The sequence below is a fragment of the Periophthalmus magnuspinnatus genome, chromosome 15 (genome assembly GCF_009829125.3).
Source record: "Periophthalmus magnuspinnatus isolate fPerMag1 chromosome 15, fPerMag1.2.pri, whole genome shotgun sequence".
NCBI classification, from domain to species: domain Eukaryota; kingdom Metazoa; phylum Chordata; class Actinopteri; order Gobiiformes; family Gobiidae; genus Periophthalmus; species Periophthalmus magnuspinnatus.
In genome coordinates, this window is record NC_047140.1 from 19079015 (window position 1) to 19090423 (window position 11409).

At 39.9% G+C, this 11409-nt stretch overlaps 1 protein-coding gene across 1 annotated transcript in view; it reads right to left on the reverse strand.

Moving 5' to 3' along the window:
• The window catches only part of prdx3 (peroxiredoxin 3), a 254629-nt gene extending 243624 nt beyond the window's left edge, over nucleotides 1-11005 (reverse strand). Inside the window, exon 1 of the mRNA XM_055227066.1 lies at nucleotides 10997-11005. The gene's annotated coding sequence lies outside the window, so the exon portion shown is untranslated. The remainder of the gene's footprint in view (nucleotides 1-10996) is intronic.
• Between the last annotated feature and the right edge of the window lie 404 nt (nucleotides 11006-11409).

Sequence of the window (11409 nt, forward strand, 5' to 3'; positions counted from 1 at the left end):
GGTACCTGTAATTATCCAGCATTTAATGAGGGTGTTCTAATGAGGAGGAACATGAAGTCAATATTTTGGTAGCAGCTCCGAGTGGGACCGCTAACATCTGCGCACAACTGTCTAAACTCTGCCTCTGTGCTGCTCGGAGCTGTGACTGGGGCTTTTCAGGGCTCCACAGTGGAGGTCTGTGCAGGTGGAGGCCGCGGGGCACTGCTTTAACCCACAAACTACACCCCAACCACCACCCTCTCCCCCGTTATACCCCTCATCTCTCTCCCACTCGTTCTCTTGCTCTTCCTCTCTCTTTTCCTCCCTCACTTTTTCCCTTGTGTTTCTCTCTAGCTCTCTTGTTTCTCTCTGTCTCCTTTCTTTACATTCAGTCTTCCACGCTGTATCTCTCCCCCTCTCCCTTTTCTCTCTCTGTGGCTCCTGCTTCTCTCTCTCCTTTTCTATTTAACTCTATCTCTTATTCTCATGCTTTCCCTCCCTCTCTTTCTGTCTCCTCTCCCTCCCTCCCTATCTCTCTCTCTTCTCTCTCCCTCTTTCATTCCTTCCATCTCTCACTTTCTCTTTTACAACTTTCTCTCCTCTCACTCTTTTCTCTCTCTGGCTCTACCATCAGTTCCCTCTCTCCCTCCTCTCATCCCCCCCCCTCTCTCTCTCATCCCCCACTACTCTCTCTTCTCCTTCCCTCTCTCATTCCTTCCATCTATCTCTCTCTTGTTTTCTTTCTCTCTTTCACTCATTTCTCTCTCTCTCTCTCTCTCTCTCCCTCTTCACCTCCCTCTCTCCCTCTCTCCCTCTCTCCACAGGTGTGTATTTGCACATGTTGGTGTCCAGTCGCTGTCTGGGGGGCACAGTCACTCCTGACCTCAAAACATCGAACTGCCAAAAAAACCCGTCTGCTCAGTAAAAATGACTTAATTCTGATTCTAAATTTGAGATATTTCGATCAGCTTTTATTTAGTTCATTTACTGCCCAGAATTATTTGACTTCATGATATATATGACATTTATATGACACTTACAAACAAAATGATCTATTTGTACAAAATTCACCTGAAATGAGTAAATACGATCATTTAGTGAGAATAGTATAAAGTCACACACACACGCATATATATATATATATATATATATATATATATATATATATATATATATATATAGATAGATAGATAGATAGATAGATAGATAGATAGATAGATAGATAGATAGATAGATAGATAGATAGATAGATATATATATATATAGATAGATAGATAGATAGATAGATAGATAGATAGATAGATAGATAGATAGATAGATAGATAGATAGATAGATAGATAGATAGATAGATAGATAGATAGATAGATAGATTGATAGATAGATATAGATAGATAGATATAGATATAGATATATAACAAATAGTCAGGTATCAGATTTCTTCCCGAGAACTAATTCATCAGTTTGTTTTACTTCACTTTACTTCAGGTTATTTGTTCTCCCAATTACATTTATAAAGAAAAATCAAATCAAACTTGCAAAAATTAAACATTTCTGCTTTCTTTTTTTTTTGTAGGTTTGTGTTGTTTTTGTTTTGTTTTTCTTTTCATTTTTGCAGGTTTATTTTATTTTATTTTTTTCATTTTTGCAGGCTTGTGGGTTTTTTTTTTTTTTCATTTCGCTGGTTTGTTTGTTTTTTTTCAGTTTTTTAAGGTTTGTGGTTTTTTCATTTTTGTAGGTTTGATTGTTTTTTTCATATTTGCAGGTTTGTGGGGCTTTTGGGGTTTTTTGGTTGTTGTTTTTTTTTGCAAGTTTATGGGATTTTTAAAATTGGTGCAAGTTTGTGGATGGTCGTTTTTCATGTTTGCAGGTTTGTGTGTTTTGTTTTTTTCGTTTTTTTATTTTTTGCAGGTTTGTTTTTGTTGTTCTTTTCATTTTTGCAGTCCCGTCTCTCCTCTCCCCGCAGCACATGGCAGTGTCTCCTTTACTCCTGTGTGACCCTGACACAATCTGCTCCTTGATTTCCAAAGGTCAAAAATGAAACTCAAACGCAGTTAACAGTAAAAGATATCTATTCTCTGAGGCACACTTTTGTTCTCTCAAACTTATCACACACTTTTCTTCAAATGTGTTGCACCTGGTTGGCTTGACAGACCCTCATTGTGATTTTAACAGCCCCTCATGTGAACAGGCCGGAGGGGGGGGGGGCACAGGGGGGTAACATGGGGGCCGAGGGGTGGGTTTCTGTCCCTTGCCGCGTTTGAAGTGGGCATCTGGCCGCGGCATTTGCATTTAATGCCCTTCAGATTACTTGTTTTAACTCGTGCTAAACACCTCGCCGGGTTGGGGCTAATTTGATGAGGTCATGGTGTGACCCGGTGACCCCCCCACCCCCCCACCCCCCCCTCGCCTCTGTCCCGTCTGTGGATGTGTAAGTGAAACCAGCTGAGTCACACGGAGCTGCGGAGGAGGAGGTGGCACTTGGGACAGGTTTATCCAAGATCGGTGCAATAATCCAATAATATGTTTAGGATATGGGGCTAACGCTAACAACATCACAGCATTTCTATATAAGCAGATTTAGCATCGCAACTTATGTACACAAAGTATGTTTTAGTTCTAAATATTCATGTTTTTATCAAACCTAGAAATGACTAAGAAAATAAATACAATCAACAAGGCCATTTTAGTTTTACAGTGTGAAGTGTTTGTGGGTTTTTTTCCCTTAGAAAGTCTGATTTGTTGAGATTTTTAGTTGTTTTTTTCCTTAAATATATTGTAGATGAAGATGCATAAATGATTTGTTAAAATATTTCGTATTTTTATCATTATTACAAAAAGATTGAACTGCGCATTACCCCATTTGACTCAAAAAAAAAAAAAAAAAAAAAAAGATATTGAACTGTCACAAACATTTATAACAGACATCAGATTGAATTTCATTTTTATTCGATTCAAAAACACTCATAATTGCTGTTTAAACTCATAATTTCCTTGAATTCGTTCTGGCGTTTGGGTGGGCCGTTCGCAGAGATCCGAGCCTGTCCCGGGACGGCTCCGGTCTGCAGCGTGTGTCCCGCAAGTCCCCAAACCCGTGCTCCCAAAACCAACTTCTCTCCCCATACAAAACTAAACTAAACTCCCCCATCGCTCCGACCTGGAAACGAAAACAAACAGGACCTTCTTATCGCCTGCTCCACACTTTGAGGGGTCATTTGTCCCAGTATTCACCCAAGTGTGTGTGTGTGTGTGTGTGTGTGTGTGCGTGTGTGTACAACGGTGTAGAAAGTCAGTTCGGGACAATTAATGATGTTTTATATAAATGTTAACAAATGAGGGATAGGAGTTGAGGGTTAGATTCCACAAGTGTCTGTGTGTGTCTGTGTGTGTCTGTGTGTGTGTGTGTGTGTGTGCGTGTGTGTGTGATGGACATGACCCTATTATCCCTTATTATGGGACATTTATTTTCCCTTGCGGAGCGATACTTGACTTTAGTTTCACGATTTGGAGCGTGCGTTCCTTCATTGCTCCAACGAAAGCAATCCTGAAATGGCTTGCTGTTATAAAGATAGGAATATGCTAGTTATGCTGTGGTTATTTTGGATTAATAAGAAATTATAACAAATTAATAAAAAAAAACGAAAAATAGAAAAAAATATATATATAATAATTGTAATATTTTGTTGTATAATTTTTTGTATTATTATTATGATTTATTTATTTATTTTACTTTTTTTATAATTGCTTACAAATAATTATAAATATACCATACATAAATGTGCAAGTTATATTATATATTTGTCTGTGCAATAATTGTATTTTTTATTATTATTTTTAAAATTTTACTTATTTTTATTTCTGCAATGAGAGGCCAATGAGAATACTCTGACTCTTTTTCGTGGGCGCGCTGTTTAAAATGTAGAAAAATCCAAATAAAGACAAACATAACAAATTATATGACATAACTGCAATTGTTGAGTTTAGATAACACAGAAAACTACCAGTCAAACTTAGTTAACGTAAGTATTTTAACATTTATTTTTTAGAGTGTAAGCAGAGTACAAAAACATAACAAACTGCATTTACTTTAGTCTTAGTTACATACACTTAATATAATGATTTAACATGAAAAAAATAAATAAAATTGAAATATTTGAGCGGTTAAATGTTTTTTTTATTATTTTTGGCGTAACAATATTGGTCCACTGAGTACAATAGCACACCTAAACACTCGGGACATGAAAGACTAAGTGTGTGTGTGGGGGTGTGTGTGTGGTGGGGGTGTGTGTGTGTGTGTGTGTGTGTGAGGAGAGGGGCGTCCACAGCGCTCCTTAGGAATGTGCGTGAATGGGACCCCGCTCTAGACCGCTTAGATCTGGACTCAAGTGCAGACCTGGTCCAGACTCCAGAGAATAAAACCACTGCTGCTTTTTGAACCTCCAAGGCCACCGTCCCCCAGGCGCCTCTCCAGTGTCAAAGGGCTTTTGATCAGTTCACAAGTTACAGTTTTGCCGGGTCCTTTTTTCATGCAAATGGAGGGAAATGTTCAAATATAAGTGGGTCTCTGTCGGATGTAGCATAAGAGGTGGTTAGCTCTTTAGCCTGTTAGCCATGAGAGCGTTCACAGCCAAGGACTCGAGTGAAAGGGAGAGCTAATCGGACCGGCCCAGAGGAGAGGAGGAGGGCTTCTTTATGTGCCAGAGACTGCACTGTTTACACAAATACCAAAGCATCACAAGTATTTTCAACTGTAATTTTAAATGTGCATATGGATTTCACTAAATGGATATGGCTTTAAGCAATAGTACGCACAATTCACAAATGTTTGGGAGTGCATAGTGAGTGAATAGTGTCAACTGGGGGAAAACATAACCAATTTGTGAAATTATTGGCGGTAGTACTAGCACATGCGTATTTCAGACAGTAGTTATAAATACAACACATGCTTTTATTTGTTTGTTTGTTAGTTTTGTTTTGTTTTTTTTAAATCTGTGCTGCAAATGGGGACTGCTGTTGCGAATTACCCTGGACGATAAACACTGTGATACCTGCGTTAGATTACTGAATTGTTAAATAAATAATCAAATACATAAAAAAAAATAAAAAAAACACACACACAAAATAGGACATTTGCATATTTAATTAACGAAATTGGTTACTGGTTAAAAAATGCAGTTGCAGCTAATTTAGAAATATCTACATGTGATAAAATAACTGTTAACTGCAGGTTTAGTTCAGAGCAAAATGTCTATTGTGTATTTCTCTTTATAATGAGGTCATATGGTGGGAATATATAGCAACATATAGCAACATATTTACTACTTGAGTATTTGGTAACTACATTATTTACAGTGTTAATAAACTATGAACTATGAAGTCTTAATTCATAATGAACAAACCGTTTATTAAGAATGATCCAGGTGTAGTAACAGCCAGTTAAGTGTAGTGTCTTGACATAAATCTCCTATAATTTAACCTCAGATAGCATGAGGTAGTGAGACTAGTCCAGGCTCAGGTGGGCTCTGCTGTAGGACCCTCATACCCCCCCGTGCCCCCCGTGCCCTCCTCCCCTCTCTTTGTACCTCTCCACCTCCGCACTGACTCCCAATTAAAGGCTTAGGAGCAGATTATCAGAGCTATTCTCAAAACACATCTACAGGCTTTCCCACAGAACGGGAGGGCAGCCAGTTTATTTTGGCACATTCGGACAAGCAGTTGTTTTTGTGTGACTTCATAAAAACAAATCTATTGTAATAAAAACACGTAAGGCTGGTCGAGAGAATGTGTTATATTTCTCATTTTGGACATTTGTAAAATTCTTGATTTCAAATTTGTATTATTATGAAAAGAAACATCACAATTTAACAGGTATTTGCAATTATTAGCCATGATCGAGCCATAGTTTACTCGCTGGTGTCTCATGTACTTATATCCTCTACAGTATATGCACTTTATCAAATCACACTGACTCATTAAAAACATAGAACTATAACATAAACACAGACAGGTTTGTTTAAGAATAGATTTGAAATGACTTTACCTCTTAAATTCATTTTGCTTATTTTTAATTTCTTATGATTATTTTGTGAGCTGAAATCCTCTTGATATCACTCCTTTGTATCAGTAGGTCGTGGTTGAGAAATTGAAATACAGGTAGAGCTGGTGTGAGGTTTTTCCAATGATGCTAGAACAGGTTATTTTACAAGTTCATGTTCAAATTTATGTGTATGCCTATTGTAGTCTTATTTTTACTTGTTGAACACTTGGTTCCTCCACATAGAACATACAGGTGTCATCACCAGCAGAGGGCGATACCAGCTGCAGGTGCACTGAGGAGTGAAGCAGCTAGAATCAAAATGTGAATTGTATTGATAAAACTGAAGATGGTTGGGTTAAAAAAATAAAAAATAAAAAATACGGATTACTGAAACATCTTTGGGTGTGTTTTTGATGAGGACAGTTTAAGATATATAAATATTTTTTGTTGTTTTTGCTTATGAAACTCATTCAAAAACAAAAATATTTAAAATTACACTTATAAATTACACTGTATTGTTATTATGGTACCTCACAATCCTTTAAAAACTGTATAGGCTAAGGTTTAGTGCCAGAATATAACGAAGTAAAAGTAGTGAAGTACTGTGCTTAAGTAGAAATTTTAGGTGTCTGTACTTTACTTACATTTTAAAGTGGATACTTTTTACTTTTACTTCACTACATTTGAGAGCAGGTATCTGTACTTTTTACTCCACTATATTTTGGAACAGGACTGATAAGTGAAAGTATTTCTCATTATAGTTTGAGACCTGCTGAAAAGGCTGAAGGTTTATTTTTAACACGTTCATAGTTTGAGCCAAAAAATTAATAAATAAATAAAAACAGCTAGATTCAACAAAATTCAGCACAAATCTAAATCAAAATCACTACATTTGAAGCCTTGACCTCAAAATCTGTGCAAAATACCTTTACTTTTTACTCTTTAAGTACATTTTTAAACTAGTATTTTCACTTAAGCAGATATTTTTGTGTGATAATTTTGAATGAGTATTTTTATTATGTATTTACTTTTTTAATCTAGTATCTGTCCTTCTACTTAAATAACAAAACTGAGTACTTCTTCCAGCGCTGTTAAGTTTAGACCACTATTACCCCTGTGTGTAACTACCACTATTACCCCTGTGTGTAACTACCACTATTACCCCTGTGTGTAACTACCACTATTACCCCTGTGTGTAACTACCACTATTACCCCTGTGTGTAACTACCACTATTACCCCTGTGTGTAACTACCACTATCACCCCTGTGTGTAACTACCACTATTACCCCTGTGTGTAACTACCACTATTACCCCTGTGTGTAACTACCACTATTACCCCTGTGTGTAACTACCACTATTACCCCTGTGTGTAACTACCACTATCACCCCTGTGTGTAACTACCACTATTACCCCTGTGTGTAACTACCACTATTACCCCTGTGTGTAACTACCACTATTACCCCTGTGTGTAACTACCACTATCACCCCTGTGTGTAACTCACTATTACCCCTGTGTGTAACTACCACTATTACCCCCGTGTGTAACTACCACTATTACCCCTGTGTGTGTAACTACCACTATTACCCCTGTGCGTAACTACCACTATTACCCCCGTGTGTAACTACCACTATTACCCCTGTGTGTGTAACTACCACTATTACCCCTGTGCGTAACTACCACTATTACCCCTGTGCGTAACTACCACTATTACCCCTGTGTGTAACTACCACTATTACCCCCGTGCGTAACTACCACTATTACCCCTGTGTGTAACTACCACTATTACCCCTGTGTGTAACTCACTATTACCCCTGTGTGTAACTACCACTATTACCCCCGTGTGTAACTACCACTATTACCCCTGTGTGTAACTACCACTATTACCCCTGTGTGTAACTCACTATTACCCCCGTATGTAACTACCACTATTACCCCTGTGTGTAACTACCACTATTACCCCTGTGTGTAACTCACTATTACCCCTGTGTGTAACTACCACTATTACCCCTGTGTGTAACTCACTATTACCCCTGTGTGTAACTACCACTATTACCCCCGTGTGTAACTACCACTATTACCCCTGTCTGTGTAACTACCACTATTACCCCTGTGCGTAACTACCACTATTACCCCTGTGCGTAACTACCACTATTACCCCTGTGTGTAACTACCACTATTACCCCTGTGTGTAACTACCACTATTACCCCTGTGTGTAACTCACTATTACCCCTGTGTGTAACTACCACTATTACCCCCGTGTGTAACTACCACTATTACCCCTGTATGTAACTACCACTATTACCCCCATGTGTAACTACCACTACTACCCCTGTATGTAACTACCACTATTACCCCTGTATGTAACTACCACTATTACCCCCATGTGTAACTACCACTACTACCCCTGTATGTAACTACCACTATTACCCCCGTGTGTAACTACCACTATTACCCCCTGTGTGTAACTACCACTATTACCCCCTGTGTGTAACTACCACTATTACCCCTGTATGTAACTACCACTATTACCCCTGTATGTGGAACTACCACTATTACCCCCGTGTGTAACTACCACTATTACCCCTGTATGTAACTACCACTATTACCCCTGTGTGTAACTACCACTACTACCCCTGTATGTAACTACCACTATTACCCCCGTGTGTAACTACCACTATTACCCCCTGTGTGTAACTACCACTATTACCCCCTGTGTGTAACTACCACTATTACCCCTGTATGTAACTACCACTATTACCCCTGTATGTGGAACTACCACTATTACCCCCGTGTGTAACTACCACTACTACCCCTGTATGTAACTACCACTATTACCCCTGTATGTGGAACTACCACTATTACCCCCGTGTGTAACTACTACTACTACCCCTGTGTGTAACTCACTATTACCCCTGTGTGTAACTACCACTATTACCCCCGTGTGTAACTACCACTATTACCCCCGTGTGTAACTACCACTATTACCCCCGTGTGTAACTACCACTATTACCCCCGTGTGTAACTACCACTGTCACCCCCGTGTGTAACTACCACTATTACCCCCGTGTGTAACTACCACTATTACCCCCGTGTGTAACTACCACTGTCACCCCCGTGTGTAACTACCACTATTACCCCCGTGTGTAACTACCACTATTACCCCTGTGTTAAACTGTATGTTCGTGGAAACACTGCGGTGGAATGGAGACAGGGGGATTGTGAGTGAGTGGGTTGAACTAAAGTCTTTGTCAAGGTCATGTTCCGATGGAAAGAGCCAACAATACCAGCCATAATCCTATACCCCCACCCTCCTGCTACTGCCCCCCTGTCTGACCCCATCCCAACTGTGCATGGGACAGAGAGACAGAGGGAGGGACAGAAAGACAAACAGATAAACGAAGACAGAGCGAGGGAAGTCGGGTGAGACAGAGAGTGAAACAGAGATGGAGAGTGAGAGAGAAAGTGAGAGAGACTGAGAGAGGTGATTGGGGGAGAGGAAGAGAGAGAGGGAAGACAGATAGTAAGAGAGTGACAGAAAAAGAGAGAGAGAGGGGGGTGGAAAGAGATAAAGAGAGATGCAGAGGGGGGAGAAACAGAGAGAGAGAGAAAGAATGTGTGAAAGAAAGAGGGAGAGATATAGGGAAAGGGGGTAGAAAGAAAGAAAGAGATGGGGAGAAAGAGGGAGGGGGATAAGACAGATAAGGGGATAAGACAGAGAGATGGGGGTACAGAAAGAGAGAGAAAGATAGAAAGAGAAAGAGAAAAGAGAGAGACAGAGAAAGGGGGGGCAGAGCAAGAGAAGGGGGAGACCGGGAAAGAAGGAAGGCAGAGAGAGAGAAAGATAGAGAAAGGAAGGCAGAAAGAGAAAAGGGGAGAGACAGGGAGAGAGGGACACAGAGAGAGAAAGATAGAAATAGAGAGGAGAAAACAGAAAAAGAGAAGGGGAGAGACAGAGCGAAGGGGACAGAGAGAGAGAAAGATAGAAAGAGAGAAGGTGGAGAGACAGAGAAAGAAGGGGGTAGAGAGAGAGAAAGGTAGAAAGAAAAAGAGAAAGACAGAAAGAGAAGGGGAGCGACAGAGAGAAGGGGAAAGGGAGAGAATGATAGAGAGACAGGGAGACATGGGGGCAGAGAGAAACAAAGATAGAAAGAGAATGAAAGATAGAAAGAGAGAGGAGGAGAGACAGCGAGGGGCAGTGTGGTTCTTGGTTCCTGTCCTCAGACCGTCCAAGGCCTGCGTATTATCTGCCAATTAGCACCAATTGTAGCGGACGGCATTAGCGCTCTGTTCTATATATTCTAATACGTTTAATTTTCGCCCGCCCTTCTCTCTGGACTAATCAAGATTGTCAGCGCTCTTTTGCCTTGTTCTCATTTAAAATAAAAGAGCCGCGGTTTAATTTGGCTTTAAGAGGCGTGGAATATGCCACTGCAGCAGAGTTAGGGAGGTATGTGGGGGAAAAGGGGGAGGAGGAGACCAGAAAGGAATAAAAAAGAGGAAAATCATTTTATAGGCGATACTGTGAAGGACTTGTCAGAACAGGCTGCCGTGCCCTGGTACATTAGACGTTAGATTTGTATGCACTGTGAAAAAAAATATAACCAGGAAGATAAAATATGTAAGTTACCCTTGTTTTTATTGTGAGTCGGAGTTCAGAATCAACCCAAAATCAGACGACGCTCCGTGAGGGGTTGTATATTGTGGCAAATCTTATTCCTCAAACAGAAGTACACACATTTGATTCATTCGTTTAACGTTGGCTAGTGAATGAATGAACTGTGTTAAAGATATGTAAAAAGAAAGGGAAAAAAAAGACATATAAGATCCTTGTTTTGGTTCAATTTATACTTTCCATACAAGACGTGCGATCTTTGCTTAAGTTACGGAAATTTGAAGTATTTGAAGAGAGAGTTTTCCCCGTTTGCATTGATATTTTAAAGCTTTTTACAGTCAGGTTCATTTCTGATTTGAAGCCTACACGATTCCCGAGCTGTTTTATCCTACTTTCTCGTCTCCTTTTTTGTAGAGTGTAGGTCAAACGTGTTGCCTGTGCGTTGTACTCTGCAGTGGAAGCGTTGGGATTAGCAGACTCTATTACATTAGCCTAATAAGTGGATAAAGCCTCCTCTTCCAGCGCATATGATCCTTTAGCATCAGCGCTGGTGGCTAACGGCTAACAACGGCAGATTTCTCATTATAAAACTGATGGGGGCACACAGCTGCACAGTGCCCGAACACGCCGCGATTCACAACTTTTATCAGAGAGCGAGAGGTGCCAAAGCAGTGAAAATCTATACAGGCGTGTTCGTACTTCAAAACGACTGCAGCCCGAGTAGTAAAAGTACTTTATGGAGAGAGTTACTTTTGATTTATGACAGGAATAAACAAGGA